Consider the following 18,045-nt stretch of genomic DNA (forward strand, 5'->3'; position numbering starts at 1 on the left):
TTTTACACTCTTTCTCTCTCAGGTACCTCAATGTAAGAAGCCTGACAATAATCCCAAATCCCCAGATCCTTCCAGGACCAGTCATTGCATACACAGACCCACTCCAATCAAAGTCTTAAAACAAGGTACGTAATATAAAAATCCTTTTCATCTTCTGCAGGGGAAAAATAGCAGGGACCTGCCTGAAGAAAAAAGTTACATGGTAATTCATCAAATTGATTTAATACAGCCCAGCTGCATGTGAGAATGCTGGCCCAAGCAGAGAGGGTTCCAATGCTATGAATTTGCTTTCAAACAGGCAAGGTGCTTTGGCACTACTACTGCATCCTTTGAAAAAGTTGGTTTTGACATGTTGGGAAAGGACTTGGATTTTCCAACGCCTCTCTAAGTAGGAGGCAATTCAGCGAACACACCCAAGACCCTGCAGCAGACACCACTCTAAAATTTGTCTTCATTATGTTCTAATTTTCACACAACTTTCTATTATTTGTAGTAGCCAGAAAGTGCTGATGAAATTTTTTGTGTTTCTAAAAACAGAGGAAAGGTCAAGAAAGCACTGTAACACATGATTTGTTCTCTCTCTAGCAGCAGTCACTGAAAATGCTGGGCCAGGGTTTACTGCTCACATTTTCGCTGTTACTCTTGAACCAACAAATCAAGTAGGGGTGTCGGGTTTGGTGGGTTTTGAAACAAAAGGTGTATTGGAAGGGAGTTGATTGTGTTTGGTTTTGTTTTATTTTTGAAGACAGTTGTTCATAACAAACAGTGAAATGGCTGAGAAAATAAATTCTGCTTTGCCATCTTGAAAATACTACTTCTTCCCCTTCAGAAGAGACCGGGTCACTGGGACATAAGCAGAGCTCCAGAAAAGCCTAAAAAAATGTGCTAAAATTGACTGAGATGCCCCAAAATAACTGACGAGTTTGGGTCTTGCAATGGGATGAATGTAGCAAAGGTGCAGTAAAAATCCTTAGGCTTCCTAGCTTTTTTTTCTCCCTATATGTATTCTTTCACCATTTGTATAAAACTTTCATCGTAGGAGACAAAAATATGGTTATTAGGAGCTGTGAAAAGCACACCAGAGCTTCAGAAAGAATCCCCAACTCAGACTGTCTCTCATTTGAAAGAGGGTGATTATTACAAGCCACTTTTTTCTTTATCTGCATTTTTGTTTTCCTCATCTGAAAAAACTTTTTTGTTCATTTATTTTTTAATTGATCATAATATCTAAAGGACTGACCAAGGAATACAAAAATTCTAAAGAAGAGTTCGTCGGGGAGGTAAAAATTAGAAAAGCTTCATGATAACACCCCCCCCCTCCAAACACAGGGTTTGCTCCTCCTGCCACACATGCTCACTCAATGCCCTTTTGCCTTCCCATGAGAGAAACAAATCCAAAAGATCTGCCATAAAAGGCCTGGAAGACACCACGCTCAGTTGGACACATGGTGGGGTGATGCTGGGAAGCAAAGAAATAGCTGAAGTTATATGGGAATAACAAGCTTCACAGAAGCTCCCCTTGGATACAAGTCAGCATGTGGGAATGATGGATTAAGATTGAGGATTTGCATTTCCCAGTCAGATGCCAAGATATCAATGCTGGCATGCTAAGGTGTTCTGGCGTTTCTTTAGGGAGTCTCCAGCCGTCAGCACTGCGTGTGTACAGGGCTCTCCTGCTTGCAAGTCTCTCTCTCCGGTAGCACATGCATTTTTAATTTATTTATTTTTAAATATGTGATCTAGGTTCGTGCTCATAAAAGCGAAGGATTAACAGCTACAGCCTCGCACAGGCAGCTGGGCACGCTCTGCTGTCAGATCCCTGCTCACACAACCAACCCCGCCTGAATCCCGCACTGCTCCCACCCACGCGCAGCACGCAGGTAGTGCCACGGCTTCAGGCAGCGTGCAGGGGCAAAGACGTGCCATGGCACAGCGCTTCCTCCAAAGGACAGCAGAACATCTTGGTCTTAGCATGTAACGGGCCCATCAACACCTGCAGGATCAGAGTGCAGAGCTGAATCCCATGTCAGGCATGCTTTTTAGGATAAGACGTAGCACTCCTATATCATTGCCCACCCTACTTTCACCTTTGTTTTTTTTTAAGCCAGCATTAACATTGCCAGTGGGAAAGACAGGTACGTTGTTTCCTCATTTTGCAGCTCAGGAAAAAAAAATAAAATCTATTACTATAAATGATGAGGCATCGTGATCTGTTTTAGGCCATCCAAATCAAGGAGGCCACTGTAAAGGTTAGGTCTTGCCCTCCTGCCGCATCGAGCCTGGTCTGGCTCAGCCATACACCCCACGGTCTTCCACTGTAGTGCAGCTGAGCAGGCAGGAAAGCACAGCCAAGGACCAGGAACACTCATCAGCAAAACTGGCTGTAAAGCCAAATCCCATATGTCAGAGGTCACAAAAGTAATTGAGGATCGTGCTTCAAACTCCAAAACATCCTCCCCTATCCAGGAAGGCTGCTGGCAATGGGTGGAATATGGTGGGGAGACAGAGGAACAATGAAGATGAGGAAGGTGGTGAGAATTTTTCTGGCACTGCATGGTGCATGTGCAATGAAAAGATGGATCTGAGCAGCACTCTGGACCAGGAGGAGCTTCTTTCCTATCAAAGAGAAGGACAGAGGTGAATACTCCTGCCTGCCTTTGGGCCTGAAGTTCTCTCTGACACTCCAGTGAGAAGATCAATGCCTAGCAATGAGAGATGCTCCTCCTTTAAAATAATCTTCATTTCTAGATGCTTAATAATTGCTGCCTTCCTCCCTTGGAATTTTGTAGCAGCCCGGCAAGGATGAACATTTAGAGGATCTCCCCAAAGTCCCCAAGATGCATCAGAAACTGAAAGCTGCTGGAGGGCTGCAGTACGTTGTCTCAGCAGATTTAGTGGGTAACAAGGGCTTCTGAAACAAAATGTAATGCGCGTTTCTGCCTGGACTTGCCAAAAGACCTTAATGCAAATACAACTCCAGGAAAATTAGGGTGGACTCTAGTAGCTGCCTCCCCCTCAGGGTTTTTTTTTTTTCTTCAATCCTGATGAAATTCATTACAGTTGCATTTAAACAGAGGTTGTGATTTACATTTTCCAAAGCAGGCAGGGCAGGTTTGAAAGCTTGATATATCAGAGTTTATGCACTTCCTGCAGAACTAGAGCAGTTGCAGAGCCTTCCCAAAGGGGTGCCTGGTCGGTCCCCTCACCCCCTTGACATGTCTGCTGTCACACAGGACACCAGATTCCTGGCAAGTCGAACAGGCTTGCTCCTTAAAATGAAGCAGCCCCACATTCAAGCATGCCAGTACTTTCCTTGAAGGTATTTACAGTTTACTTTTTAGTGCTACTTTAAGTTCAAAGGGGCTAGTAAAGCCCCATTAAGCCATTTACATCAAACTGGTTAGTTAATTATCCTGTTGCAGGCTTTAAATTAGCAATTTATAACCCCTTCCCTAGAGATGCTAGCATTTGGAAACAACCGAGCAGGGACATTTTGCAGTGGGGTGCAGTTAAGGAACCAAAAACAAAAAACAGAAAAAAAGAGAGAAAACAGAGTTTTCTCTCCAGTTTTTGGTTGGAAGTTGACTAACTGTGGGAATCCAGTGGGGACAGGGGTGGGAGAGAGCCCACCATTACCAGCCAGCAGGGACAGTGAGGCCGTGTCTACCCTAGGCTGTGTCCTTGCCACAAAACGTAGTGATGTGCAGAGATACAGAGCTCGGCCAGGTCTGGGGGGCACCACACCCAGCCGAGGATAATGCTTCCCTTACAACGAGATATTTTGCTTCTTAGTGTCACGATCAAAGGTATTTTCACATTAATCCATACAAAAATGTGTCTGCACAAGACTGAAACCAGTATCTGCCCACAAGGAGGAAAACGGACTTGAGGCTTTGGGGCTGGCCAAACTGGGAATACCAGCGTGCAGGGACTGAAGAGAGCCGTGGGTTTTGGTCAGCAGCTCTGCTCACCCATGCAGCCAGGGAGGCTCTAGCCACACGGCAGCCACCTTTCAGAAGAGGATCAACAAGATTCCAGATGTCCCTGTGCCATAAGGGTCAGTGACCTGCTCACTCTGGGACTGCCCCATGGGCCAGGTGAGGCTGGAGCTGAGGAATCTCCAGTCCCAGCGTCTTCTCCCTTGCCAACAACATTTCATATATGAAAAGGAGAATTTGTTGTCCCCTCAGGGTCTGGTTATTCTACCACCGTGCTCAGAATTCAAAGCTTTTATGGAAGGGGATAATAACCACCTCCCACCTCAATACCTAACAGCCCAAACTAACCAAGTCCTGAAATAAAACATACCTCTGACCTTCTCTCCTGTATTTCTGCCAGCCATTATTAGTTCTAAAAACAACTAAATATTGGATATTTATTGGCAAATTCTATTAAAAAGTATGGGAGGGAAAGACCATCCAGTTGCTACTATTTTCACACAACAATCAGGTACAGGAGAAATCTTGGCCCCACTCCTAGAAGCTGTCCCACACCACCAAGAGCAGGAATCCGTGAAGAGAAGTGTCATACAGAGTGGGACCAAGGCAAACTAGGAGATTCCATACTGACATCCAAAAAAGCACATGAAAAGAAATTTGATAAAAAATTCCATTCTACTTGAAAGACTGAAAAAAAAAAAAAAAACAAAACCAAAACAACAGATAAAATCAAGTCATATGGCAAACTCTGCAACTTTTTTTTCTCCACTTTAATACATCCCTTTTTCAATGACGAAAAACTTCTGCCAAATAAATGTCAAATTAACTTTAAAAAGAGAGATAAAAATCTAAGCCATTTAATTTCTTTATAATACACAACCATGAGATTTATTTTGCATTTGCTGGCTTTTTTTTCTCTCCGTGGAAAGTAGCCATTCACAGTTTTGGGAATGGGGGGCAGTAGGGCAGAAGAGAGAAAGACACTCAAAGGTTTCAAAGCAAAGGGATGACATATTTTTGTACAAAATTTGGTAAATTGATATCACTTATGTGTTTTACTGCTCCAAATTGCAAGAGAGAGGTCTTATAATAAAAATACAGGTAAACACAGCATAAAATCTAAATCATCTAAAGGACTCAAAAACCCAGCCCCACACATAGATGGCATTCTCCAAATTCTCTGCCCTTTCTTGGGAGCAGTTACACCCAAACCATCACTCAGTCCAGAAGCTGTTCTCGCGTGCTAATCACTCTGGAATCACACAAAGGTAAAAAAAGTTCAAATGCAAAATGCTAGCCTGGCCTTTGAAACAACCCAGCGCTACAAGGCCACAAGATCGCGTGATATTAGGAAATTATAAAATACTGTGAGGCTGGGGAGAAAGAAGAAAGGAAAGCCCTCCTGTGGATGAAATAGGAGTCTTTCCTGCTCCACCAAAACCTCCCATTTCCAAAGCATGCAGTGCCCGGGCCTGTGCCTAGAACAGGTGTGTCTCCTTAAATACCTCACATGTCACACTTGTGTCTCATGGACACAGTCCTGGGGGATTATATTAGTACCAGTGCATACCAGCTGGAGCTACCCCCAGCGGTATCCTGTAACTCCTCGCACGGGGGGAGCCGCTCTCCATACCACGCGGGGCCCTCGCCACGTGACTTTTCGGAGACAGGCAGCGACCCCGGGCCTGCAGCTTCACAGCATTTGTGCTCGAGGGGCTGGATCAATCCAGGGACGGGCAAGAGACTCCTCCAAGAGCAATGACGAGGCGCTGCCAAGTGACGGTGAGCAGAGAGCTCCAAGAATTCTCTTTTTTCCCTCCTCTGCCCTTACTACCAGCAAATTCTCAACTGATTTATGCCAAACAGACACTCTGGAGATCTCCTTTAACTAAAAAAAGATGCATGGCTAACAAAGCAAAGTCCACTCAGCCATTCCTAAGCAGAAAATGCTGACAGGGCACAAGACAGATATGGCTAGCACAGGATGAAGGAAGGACAAAGGAGAGCGAGCCTCACACATCTCTTCAAGTCAGTGCAGGAACAGACACCCCTTGGCAATTTCAGCCTAATTCGTCACTAGGCCTTGCTGGCCTAAGTGGCTGCAAAAGCCAGCAAGAAAATTCTGGGGGCAGCAAATGCATTAATGGCAGTTTTTGTATCACGTCTTTGTGCTTGGCACAGATAATAAAAAGAGAAGAGCTGCTTGGTTTTGCTACAGCTCTGCGTCGCAGCACAGAAGTATTGAGCATGAAGAACTGCTCCCATGCCACCCATCTCATGAAGGGCATCGTGCAGTACATGACAAGGAGACTGAGCACTGATGGAGGCAAGAAGCTGCTGACCAGCAGTCATGGGCTCAGAGGCGGAGGACTGCAGAGCCCTGCAGGACCCTCCTGCCTTATTCTTCCTTAATTTCATTCATTTTCCAGCAGGGAATTCTTATATTCAGGCAGCACCTTATAGGAGAGTGCACGAGTGAGAGTGCACGCACCAATCTTAATGAAAAGTCTAATTTATGAGGAATCTACCACATCCATAAATTATTCCACTGGTTAATTAATTCAGATTTCCAGGTTTGAGCACACATCAGGTTTGTCTGCTCATCCCTACGATAAATGGCCCCGGGCCGTGCAAGCAGCTGGCAGCGGTGGAGGCAGTGCCAAACTAAACGTTCCTCAGAAGTGGCGTATGTAGAACTTTTTCAGGCCACCAGAATGCCTCGAGGGCTGGGTGACACAGAGGGTTCAGTGTACCCAACTCATCAGTCCAGCACAGGTTGGAAGCAAAGAGAAATTCTCACATACTCTACGTCCCAGTCATACCTTCAGCCCACTGGCTGCCCCTGGTCAAATGAATCCCAGAATGAGGTCATGCCGTGATACTTCATTCTTAGACAAATAAGCAGAACTCTCAAACCCCCAAATCTATCTAACCCTAGAAACATGTACAGTTCTTACCGCTGCCATTTCTCATTTTCAGGAGGTCTCAAGTCCATAGCCATAAAAATCAGCGTTAACCGCCAGGTGAACTCTTACTCTTAAACCAACTATTTATTACACCGGGACTTTGATTACCAGACAAGCATCTGTTACAAATGCCACCCCATGTTCTCAGACAAGAGGAGTTTAAATGTTGAGCAGTTTCCCATAGCCAAGATTTAACATCTTTACATTTTTATTTCTACTCTGGTGATCGCAGTGTTAGTGACTTCCTGGCCAGTTAGCAGCCAGCCTGGTAAGAGCACTTCACTCTTCACATCTGTCATCTTAGAATATACACTGCCATGTCTTTCTCAAGCAACTTGAAACCAAATCACGAGGGCAGGTCTGTGTCCCCAGCAGACAAATGGAGGCCCAGCTGTATTTTATATCTGTGCGGTATATGGGATGTGCATATTGAGAAACATTCATTTTTAATGATGCATCTAATGCAGAAGCAAATAATTAAGAAACCATTAAAGAAATTCCCCACATTCTGTACAGGAGCGCAATCATTCATGTCATTTTTCTACAGATAAAAATTCAGACTTTGAGAAAACCAGGCCTTCTTCTCAGAAAGCTCTACATACAGCCAGGTAAAGCTGTGTTCCCGTGGGGAGGCAGCAGCACTCATTTTCTCTGAAGGTTCAGGAAGTTTGAATTTCTTGGTAAGAGAGCAACAAAATAGCTCACTTCTAGTAGGAGTAGCTGAGAACAGAGCTGTCCATGAGCCTCTGTACAGGCCTCCATCCAAATGCTCAACTCCCACTCTTGTCAGTACTTGCAAGCGTTTAATCCAAGAGAGGCTCTTCACCAACCTACAGCTATTTCATGACATGCCTGTCTTGGGGCAGAAAATCCTAGACAGCGTCCCTTTAAACCAAATGCTGGCATTATATAATTGAAGAAGTTTTACAGGGGAAAATGGCAAAAATCCCACTCATTAAGAAGAAAATTAGTGATCTAGTGCATAGCCATGATTAACCAGATAGCTATCCTTTTTTATTGAGGAACCAGACTAATAATTAAGGTGTTTTTTTCTTGAAATATATAAACAAATTATTGGAAAGTTTTACACAGTTTTAACCAGCAGAATTTCAGAGTTCAAATAAATTACAAGCTATTTCACCGTTGGACCGTCTGCCTCTAAGGTCATAATTAATTTTAATTTTCAGAAGTTACAGTACCAAACATGAGACCAGTAGTAAAATAAGGAAAACCTCTCTAGGGCTGCCTTGAAGTTTGTATCAAACATAGAGAAGACAGGAGAACAGGAGGCCAGATGCACTTATCTCCAGAGGCAGCTCACACACCTTGAGAAGTATGTACAACGTGACAAATTTACAATCCAGTTGCCCATTTTGATATTTGGGCATGGTAGTGGAGATGAGAGAAAGACGAAGGGGAGAAGAAGGGGACCAGAGAGTGAGGTTATTGACTTACTCCATGCACACACAGAGGGAGTTCCTTTGTCTGTCACATCACAGCCCATACAGGAAAAGCCGTGGCAATGCCATGCCAGCAGTTAAGGTGCTTTTACTTACTCCTTTTTTCAAATAGTGTCCAATGGTGAGGGAAGGGTAGATTGAAAACAGTCATCTAAAGCTACCAATTTTAATCTTGTTTTACATTTATGCTCATGTTGTTTCTGTAAAGGATGATCAGTAGCTGGTAACTGCTAAGCCATTTTAAATTACATCTAAATGTAGCCTGCTCTCCTGCTCTCAATTTGGTATTATTTTTTTGCTAACTGGAGGGATGCACGATCTCCAGTTGAAACATTTATTTTATTTTACAGGTATTTATCCAACTGACATTTTCCCTCTTTTTTATTATTTTAATAAACAGCCAATGACATTTGTTAGACATTTTATTTTTTTCATTTGAATTAGGCTGCCTGAAAACTCAAAAAAATAACCAATCATTGAGAATTTTCTGACCTCGTTTCCTTATCAGGCATTTAAGTCAGAACATGTTTAACATTTAAAACAAACTGATTTATTATGGAGAAGTGAGCTGTAGCTGATGATGTAAAACTGAATTCTCATTTCCTCGTCCTTAAAAATGTAGAGCTAGCTGATATTTGCCTCCCATTATACCTAGTCTTTATTCACCAACTTAGAAAAGGAAAACAAGCATCCCAATTTTCTTAAGCTTTCATTGGTTTCTCAGCTTTGAATGAAATCCTTTACTGCATTAAGTAGACTGAAATGAAAAGAAATGCCTCGGCAAAACCAGATTAAAAAGTCAATACATTTACTGTGTCCCTGCAACTGCATAAATGTCAAAGCAAAGTGAACCACTTGTTCCTGGAGTCAGAAGACACTGATCTCGTGAGGAAGTCTTTGCTAACAGCTATCAGTATGTGAAAGAAATGCGGGCTTCACCTGACCAGCCAGGGGCTGCTGGTGGGCTCCCAGTGACTCCGTGCATGGACGGAGCACACCTCAGTCACAGCCTGAATGAGACCTCCGGTGCTTCAGCGATCTGACAGCCTCCTAACCACAAGAGGTGCAGCATGCGTGTAGCGAGCCCTGTTTCAGAATGATGCAGCTCATCCGTGACCACAGGTTAGCCGTGCAGTAATCTGACTGGTGTGATTATAGCAGGAGAAGCAGGTATTAGAGAGTGCCCTGGTCTGCATCTTGCTGGACAGCCCTCCTGTGTGGAGCTGGGCCACTGAGAGAATCTCTCGGGGTAACTGATCCACTTTTTGCTGGATTTCAGTGGTGGCTAGGGAGCAAGCACGGAGAATGAAGTGTTGAGTTCTTACAGAGTTTTGAAAAAATCCTGACTTGTTGAAGAGGTACAGCCATAAAACTTCCTTGCTCCTCTGTCTAAACATCGGTTGGTTTGCTGGTATGGAGCTAGGGGCAAGCAGAGGGAGTACAGCTGCACGTCCCTTCTTCAATATACCCTAGTGAGAATGCCATTTCCCTTTCTTAATAAAGTCCCTTCTTCAGTATTAAAGGAAAGTAATCTTTCAGTAGCATTTTAGCCACCTCAAAGGGCAATTTAAAAAATAATGTTCTGTTTTGATGTTTAAACAAGCTTCCCCAGCAATTACTTGTTAATAGCATCCAGAGGCTCCAAGTAAGAAGCTGGACCCATCGTCCAGAGCAGTTTATAGTAGCAATACACGGAGTCGGGCAGAGGATTTGAAGGGGAAGAGAATGCTGGGGACAGGGAAAGGGGGGAGGCTTAAAAACCACAAGTCAGTTTGCTAAGTTTGTCCAACAACTAAAAATTGGAATAAAAGCCATGCTCCAAAGCCCTCTGGAAATATAAACTGTTTTTTAAAAAAAGTCATTACTTCCTTGTTTGTCCAGTCGGGTCAGACACAGCAGCTGTCCTGCAGCCTGTGTTGTGGAGTCCTGGCTTTTTGGTAAACCTTTGGCAACCCTGTTCCCTTGAGTACTCGGGTGTGGCAGGCAGTGACAGCTGACAGGTACAGACTCATTTGCCCCAGGGGTGCCTGGCATGCAAACTCCGAAGGGCTCCATAACATGGAAAAGAAACCACCAAACGTCCAAGAAGAGACAAAGTCCGAGAGAAGAGAGAAACTCGCTATTTTGCCTTGAAAAGCCTCCCGGTGCCCTCCTCCCCAGAGCTGGCCTGCCCTGTGTGTAAGATGCGCTGCTGACGCCCGCGCTGCAGTCCGTGCTCCTCGGCCGGGGAATGCCATGCTGCAGTGAGCTCGCCTGCTCCCAGGTTCACGTGGAAGCATTCCAAGCTACTCAGCTCCTGACAGCGCTCCAACTGCTCTACCACGCTGTATTGCTTTACATTACATTGCTTTCCCTGCCAGGAGGCACTGCTGTATTACAGTACGGTCGTCTAGCAAAATGTAAAACTGATTTTTTCACCTCCCAAATACCAACTGACTGTTGCCACTGCAGTCACAACGAGACGCCCTGCTCTGTATTAGACTCTCCTGCTTTTCTACATATGCAAGGGATTTTAGCTTCTCCTGCTCAGCTTGCTGCTGCTGCTCTCCCTGCTGTGCTCCCAAAGCATCCTCCGCTTCCAGCCCAAGGTGTCACTACTACTTGAGCTCAAATGCCTAAGCCAGCTCATTAGGTGCATTATCAGGCAAGCTGACTGCCTAGCAGGAAACACAGAGGTGGGAAAAATAACCAGAAACATTGTAGTGACTCACTGCTTCATTAAGACGGTCAGCTTTTTGCTAAGTCAGAGTTTTAATGAAGTAAGCAGGCTACAGAAGCATTTCATAACAGATTTTTAAGGTATTAGGAGGCATTTGGCTCCTAATTCTCTTTATTTCGGTGTGCTATGCAGTACTTGTAGGCTGCAAGACAAAACTAGTTCCCTGCACTGCAGTGTAGCTAGTTTCCCTTCTACTTTTGAACTATAAAAATAGCCATATTACAATAGAGCAAAGGTCTAGCTGCCTATCTGTTCTTCAGGAGTAGCCAGAACAGTGGGAAAAAAGAGGCAGTGAAATAGGGTAGAGCACAGGCAGACTTTTCCCTTCTAATACCCTCTGCAATTGTTAAAGATTTTCTGATCCTGAGGTTGCATCCAGGCCATCACTTTTAATAAGAACTTATCTGCCCTTCATCGATTTTTGCATCTGTTTAGACTTTTGCTATCCATAACACCCTTTGGCAGTGTGTTTCACGTGGTAACTGCTGCTTGACAGTGTGTGCTGTCTTTGCCTGATTTGATTCAGTTTAGTTAAGACAACACAAGAACTGTGAGGAATCCCTCCCTCCTCCCCTTCCCCTCCCCGTTCATGACAGCACAGAACAGCTGCAATTTCTGTAATAAGTCATCTCCTTTCTATGGTGAGGAGAGGAATCCTGTTGACTGACTTGAGACCCGTCTTTGATGGTCTCCGGACCGTCCCTAGTCCACCACTGCCTTGGAGAGGTGGCAGTCAGAACTGCATGGTGTGTAGGGCACTGACACACCACGAATTTACGCAGCAGCATACTGATGGTTTCTGTTTGGTTTACCAGCTTGGGTAAACATCCAGAGAGCTTGTTGATCGCTCAGGGAGTGTAGTGTTTCCTCCCAGCTGGCCCATGGCCTCTCTGTAAGAAGATTTTGGGGACTCACTTCAACCAGTGCTCTAAAGCAGCCTGCTGGGATGGCGAGTGAGCATTTTCATCTCCAAACAAGTGCCACCGCAGATCTGTAAACTTTTTACCCAATTCAAGCTAGTAAAAATAGGGATTTGTTTGTGGTTAGGTTTTGTTTTGTTTCTTATTTTTAATACACGGGGATTAAAGTAGGCAGAAGTAATTTGTAAAGCACTGCTCCAGCATGAAGAGAGAGGAGAATGGCATTCCAGAACCATGAGGGACGAGCCCTGTCATCATCTGCAGAGACACCACAGCTGAGGTGCTTACTAACTTCCCTCAGCTCGCGTTAAGCTCTCTTCCTTCTTTGTCTTAAAGAATTACATTTTTATGCAGAGGTAGATTTTTACAATTGCCACCACCGCCCCTCCACCCATGCTGGTGTTCTGGCTCCCTGCGAACTGCTGGATTCCTCCCCGCAGGAGCCCGAGGCTGCTCACAGGGTTCTTGCTTGGCAGTCCCAGGACCCCAGGAAAGGACAGCACAAAACCGAGCTCATTCTGTCACCACAGGCTAAAACATGAAACATGACCTACACGTGTGTTATTTTTTCCCCCATTTAGACCCAGAAAAACCTTTTGAGCCCAAGTCCTTAACTGATTTTGCCGCTGTGGTAATTGGTTTTACGTAAGACCTTCCAACAAACCTTGCCTTCTTTACCTTGCTTAAAAACAAATAGTAACAAAAATGCTAAAACTTACTTTTTTTTTTCTTCCTAATTTAAGCTCACCTTTGGTGCAAATTTGCAGGTTGTTTCATTGGTGTATACTTAACTCACAATGTAATTTCCTCCCGTACTGTCAAATATCTACTGACACACCGAAATGACACTCCCTCCCCCCCCATTTCCTGGCCTGCAGTGTGCCAGGTACTGCAGCTACCCCGGGCTTAGAGCTGGAGCAGCACAGTGAGCTGAGCCAAAGCACAGCAGCAGCACAAGCCACAGACAGCCTCGAGCTGGTCAGAGCGGTACCTGTGGTCCTTTCTCTTCCATCTCCCACTCCTCTGTTCCTTTCCTTGCTCCCAAGAAAGAGCCGTTTCTCCCAGTCTGATTGTCTCTTATGACACTCACAGCTTTCAAATCCCTGCCGCTCTCCCCTTTTCCCATGAGCACATCAGTTTGCAGCTCCTCAAAGCTCAGTTTCTTCTTTCACCTGCACACCCAGGAGGAAGTCCCACAAGCCAGAGAAGCAGAAAGGACGTGGTTCTCCCCAGCAGGCAGGAAGAAGCACGGGTGCATTAAAATCTATACTGACCAACCCAGGCAAAACTTCCATAAGCTCATCCCAGCAAATACCTCAGTTTTAAGAAGTTTCCCAAGTGTTCCCGTATTAATGAGTGTCCTGCAAGGATCAGTCAGACTTGGCACCGTAACGCACTCAGTTCACTACGCTGCCTCATGAGTCGCCGCTAATCCCGAGAGGCATGCTTCACCAAATATAGCTGCTCCTTTTAATTGCTTGGCTTATCTCCCCTCTCTTCTACATGGTTCCTAAAGCCCTTAAAATTAATGATAGATATGCTTGCAGATCAAAATCTTGTCTAATGCCACGTGCATCACTTGTTCGTGACAGCTCTGTCAGCCACTGTGCTCAGCTGCCATTTCTCCGTGCTTCTTAGTAGCAGCTCAAATCCTGCCAAATTCGTGAATATTGGGAGAAACATCAGAACAGTTTGTTTGACCCCAGCTTCAGAATTTCTGGGAAGCATTATAACGGACCATGAGAAAGGTAACACTAAACAAAGTTACGAGCTGGAGCACTGCATCTCAGCATAGCTGAGCAGAAAACTGAGCAGGTAATTTGAGCAAACAGATGGCTGTGAACACGTAGTTAACAAAGATAGCTCAAGACACCTGAACAAAATAATAGCAGAAACACATTTTACTTCCACAGTTAGAAACCTCTCAATCTGAATGAATAAATGGTTGAAACGACAACCTTTGGACATGGACAGAATTCTACCAGTGCCCAGAAGCGTCAGATAGCATCCAGAAGCTAGGTGAATATTGTCAGCCAGCTGAACAAATTGAGATCTAAACTTTCCTTCTGGGTATCTCATTTTCTGAATGTTTTGCATACAGTGCCTGCAAAAATAACATCGGACGTGTTAAGTACTGGGGAGAAGAATCCCTTTCCTTCTGCTTCTGAAGGAAACCAACGTGGGACAGAACATCACTTTTACTCAATGGGATGAGAAATTCCAGCAAATCCTTTGCTGGAACTCTGACAGAGGCAATTCAGAAAGTCAGCCAGCGACCTGCCCACACCCATCACCAGTGTTTTTCAAGGCTGGAATGAGATAAAATTGCATTTAAGTTTTGTACTCAGGCTCAAATGTTAGCCGTCTCCGTTCTCTCTCTTTTGAAAGACATACATATGTTTATACACACGCAGACACACACATCACTTCTGGTATTTCTTCTGAAATTTCTACTCTTTGTAGGGATTTTGTGAAGTTGGAGTCACAGGATTAGTTACTTGCTGCTATCTAGGAAGGTGTGCACAAACCAGTAAGGAAACATCTCCTGCCTCACTTTGGACTTCTGTCCAGGCTTTCAGCTGCAAAAAGTCAGTATGTGCAGTTTGCTCACATCCCCATTCTTTGGTAACTGATTAAGGACATGTTATTTAGCTTTAGCATGAGCCAAGAAAACACATTTCTTCATAGCTGAAAAACATCTAGTTCCAGCTCAACTGGTTTTGGAGAAGATTTGGCTGAGAAGAATGAGGATGCCCTCCTGGAGGTAGATGTTCTGGCCTCTTGTGGGTGTGACTCTCCCAGCAGGACTTGACAATTCATCATGTTATTGCAGAAAATGCATGTGAGTTCTGTTAATAGGGTCCTCTTCCAGGAGAGACTCTAGAATCTCTGTTCACCCGGAGTCATTGTTCCAGAAGCAGAACTATTACTGCTGGAAGGGAATGGGCTCTTCTAAGCCACAAAAAGAGGACTGTGGGTGAATTTAGTTTGCAATTTGAGATGAGTCCTTCTTATCATCCAGAACATTTGCATAAAATGCCTTCCCCTGTTCCTGGTTTAATGGATAAGCGAATCAAGCCTTTCAATGTATATTGAAAATAGCCATAAGGATTTGCCATCTGAAGCAGCTGTACATTGCTCCCTTTCCATACCCACTGTCTACAAGGAAACATTTCTCGAGTGGTCATCTAGAGGAGCTGGCAGAGGGAAAGCTCAATGCCTAGCCAAGCTGACTCTGCAAGTAAAACATTTGGACAACACAACGATGAAAGTTTTGGAGGTATTTTGCAGTGGCTTTGCTATGTTCATTTTTTCTTCAAAGAAATGCTCTTAAGATTTTCTTGCAAGCTGGTAATTTTTCTGCTGCATCAAATTTCCTTCCCTTCTTCATCTATCTGGGAGAAAATTTAGTTGGTATATGAACATTTGCATGACATATTTATTTGTGCTGGGAAAAAAAGTCAAGTATAGGGGTGGAGAAACTTGCCTCAAAGTTACAATGGCAGCTGCAGAGGTGATGAAGGCCCCCCATCCCCGGTCCCTTAACTATTCATCATCTTGTAACTAAATAAAAGGATAGCCAACGGGCAGTTAAATAAATGACAAACCTGCACAGTGATCTGGCTTCATCTGCCTGAGCAAAGCTGCTTCTTACAGTCAGCAGCAGAATCCCATCCATCTCCTCTCAGAGGCAAGCCCTGAGAGCCGCCCAGCAGCATGCACCCGGGATACACAGAGCCCATGATCTATCCATGGGGTTAGGCAGAAAGTAGTATCCAAGGTACCTATCATGGCAACATCTAAATGCAAGTATCAGAGCACTTCACAGACAAAAAGGTCTTTCCCCCAGGCTGTTTAAAATTTGCATGTTCCTATGTAGCACGGAAGATAGCAGCAGTGGTGATTCATTAAGATAATGGTTTAAGTAGGAGGCTTAAGAAAGTCAGGGTGGATTAACATCCAGAGGGCTGCAGTTGGAGCTTCTCCACTCCAGCCTGCCACCTTCCATTTTATGGGGAGGGACAAATTCCAGGAGTCCAAAAGAGAATTACGAATTAACAGCAACTATATCACAACTACAATGCATTAACGTACAAGAGCACTATCTCTATTCCAGCCCATCCTCCTTAGCAAGGTCAAGCACAAAATTTAATGTTAAAAGAAAATTTTCTTTGGCATTATAAGTTATTGGGTTTTCTTTTTTTTCTTTTTTTTTTTTTTTTAATTAGTTTGTTGGTATAGGTTCTCCACAAAAAAAAAAAAAAAAAAAAAGGCATTTTTAAAATCTAAGATTACTTTCTGGCCCTCTTAGAAACAATAGTTTTCTTCTGAACAACTGTCTTTCCCCACTATTGAATAATCAGACAGGTTTGATAAATTGATTGCTCCCCACATAAAACTGTAAATATACACAAGGAAAAAAGCATACAAGTCCTTTCCACACCCCAACATTTAATGCACTTGTGACAGTTACGAGCTGAAACACGTTTTCTGTCCATAACATGGAGTTAATGCTGAGACAGTGACAGGTAGCTAATATTTCATCCCTGCTAAGTGAGAGGCCTTTGCACAGTGATTTTGTTACAATACTCCCGGTTGCCTTCTAGAAAGATGCACAGGCAACCCATTTTGCTATTCTTCTGCTCACTCGTAATAGTTGCTATAGGGCATCCCAGCGCACATTGCCCCACTCACCGCTAGCTGTGCTTGGTCTGAACGTCTTCTAGGCACTCTATCCCATGCTGATTCAGTACAGAATAGCTTCCTAGAATACAATTATAGAAAGAGTAAGGGTTTGTCTTAAAAAGGGATTATTCCAGAACAGCTATTCCTTATTCCCAATCACCTCTTCGGTAGGATTATGAAGTTAACTGGGAACAGCTCTTCTACTCAGATCTGTAACTTACCTTGGTCTGAATCAGTGACCCTGTGTAAATGTGCCCTTAGTTAGTACATTATCATACAGTTAGTGTGATGGGTTCGTCAATAAAAACAGACTCCTAGCTGCAATGAAAGTAGAGCTGCTGTGTGGACCCATCTCAGCTGAGTTTGTTGTACCTTGGGCAGTTTACAGGATCAAGAAATAGGTTTAAAAATAGTTGTTCCTTTAATGTTAAATCTTATCAGTACTGCGTGTGACATTTTGTAACTTAGAAGTCTTTGGGACTGCCTTGTTCAAACTTGGTTTATTCCTTAGATATATGGACACTTCAACAGCAGGGAAATTCTGAGTTCTGTAGCTTCTTTGTTTATTAAGTTCTTAGCTTGCAAGATTTCTCATCCAAAAAGGGCTGAGAAAGTACCTGGCACATCTTGGATGCTTATTGAATACATTAAATAAATCAAACGTTTTATGATAAAATTCCACTCCCCCACACCAAACAGATGTAGGTGCAAGTCAAAGAGGCTTGAAAAATTGCACTAAAATTGATTTTGCTCCAGTTTTCCCCAAAGGAAAAAATTTGTGTGTGGGTTGAGACAAAAACATGGAAAATTTCAGCTATCATGAACAACTGAGAGGAGAAATGGAAGAAAGACAGAAGCCAAAACTGAACTTCACATTCAGACTGCATAATTTATATTCTCTCTAGTGTTCTGTATTACAGGCATTCCTGGACTTAAACGTAAAGTGAAAGACTTTTCCTTGGGCTCATCACATTTATAGAGAAAAGTGCCAAATAGCTTAATGCTGGAGCCTTCCAGCCAGCTCAGGGGAAGTCGCAGATCCATAGAGAACTCTGCTTGATAACAGATTCTGAGAGGCTGGAAAAGAGAGGACCCAACACAGAGAGGACAACAGCTACAAAATTGGGTAGAGCGGTATTCAGAAATACTCATCAAGTCCTACAGCACAAAATTCAGAGAACATCTACCACTTGAAACATATTCAGAACCATTACACGTACAGGGAAGGAACAGAAACAAAACACTACTCTGTTAAGGCTGCATCTAGGCTGTCAGGGTATGACTTGGTTTACCCAGCTGTCAAGCATCACAGCCAGTTCTTCAGCTGGTGCTAGGTATTGTTCTGTAAGCGGGGCC

At 43.9% G+C, this 18,045-nt stretch overlaps 1 protein-coding gene across 5 annotated transcripts in view; it reads right to left on the minus strand.

Moving 5' to 3' along the window:
- The window catches only part of HIC2 (HIC ZBTB transcriptional repressor 2), a 74,495-nt gene that overhangs the window by 16,278 nt on the left and 40,172 nt on the right, over positions 1–18,045 (minus strand). For 4 of the 5 annotated variants that reach the window (XM_082773773.1, XM_082773775.1, XM_082773776.1 and 1 more), the window contains exon 2: positions 16,699–16,768. The exons of the other annotated variant lie outside the window; for it this stretch is intronic. The gene's annotated coding sequence lies outside the window, so the exon portion shown is untranslated. The remainder of the gene's footprint in view (positions 1–16,698; positions 16,769–18,045) is intronic. 5 annotated transcript variants of the gene reach the window in all.

The sequence above is a fragment of the Aythya marila genome, assembly GCF_965140915.1.
Source record: "Aythya marila genome assembly, chromosome: 17".
Taxonomy (NCBI): domain Eukaryota; kingdom Metazoa; phylum Chordata; class Aves; order Anseriformes; family Anatidae; genus Aythya; species Aythya marila.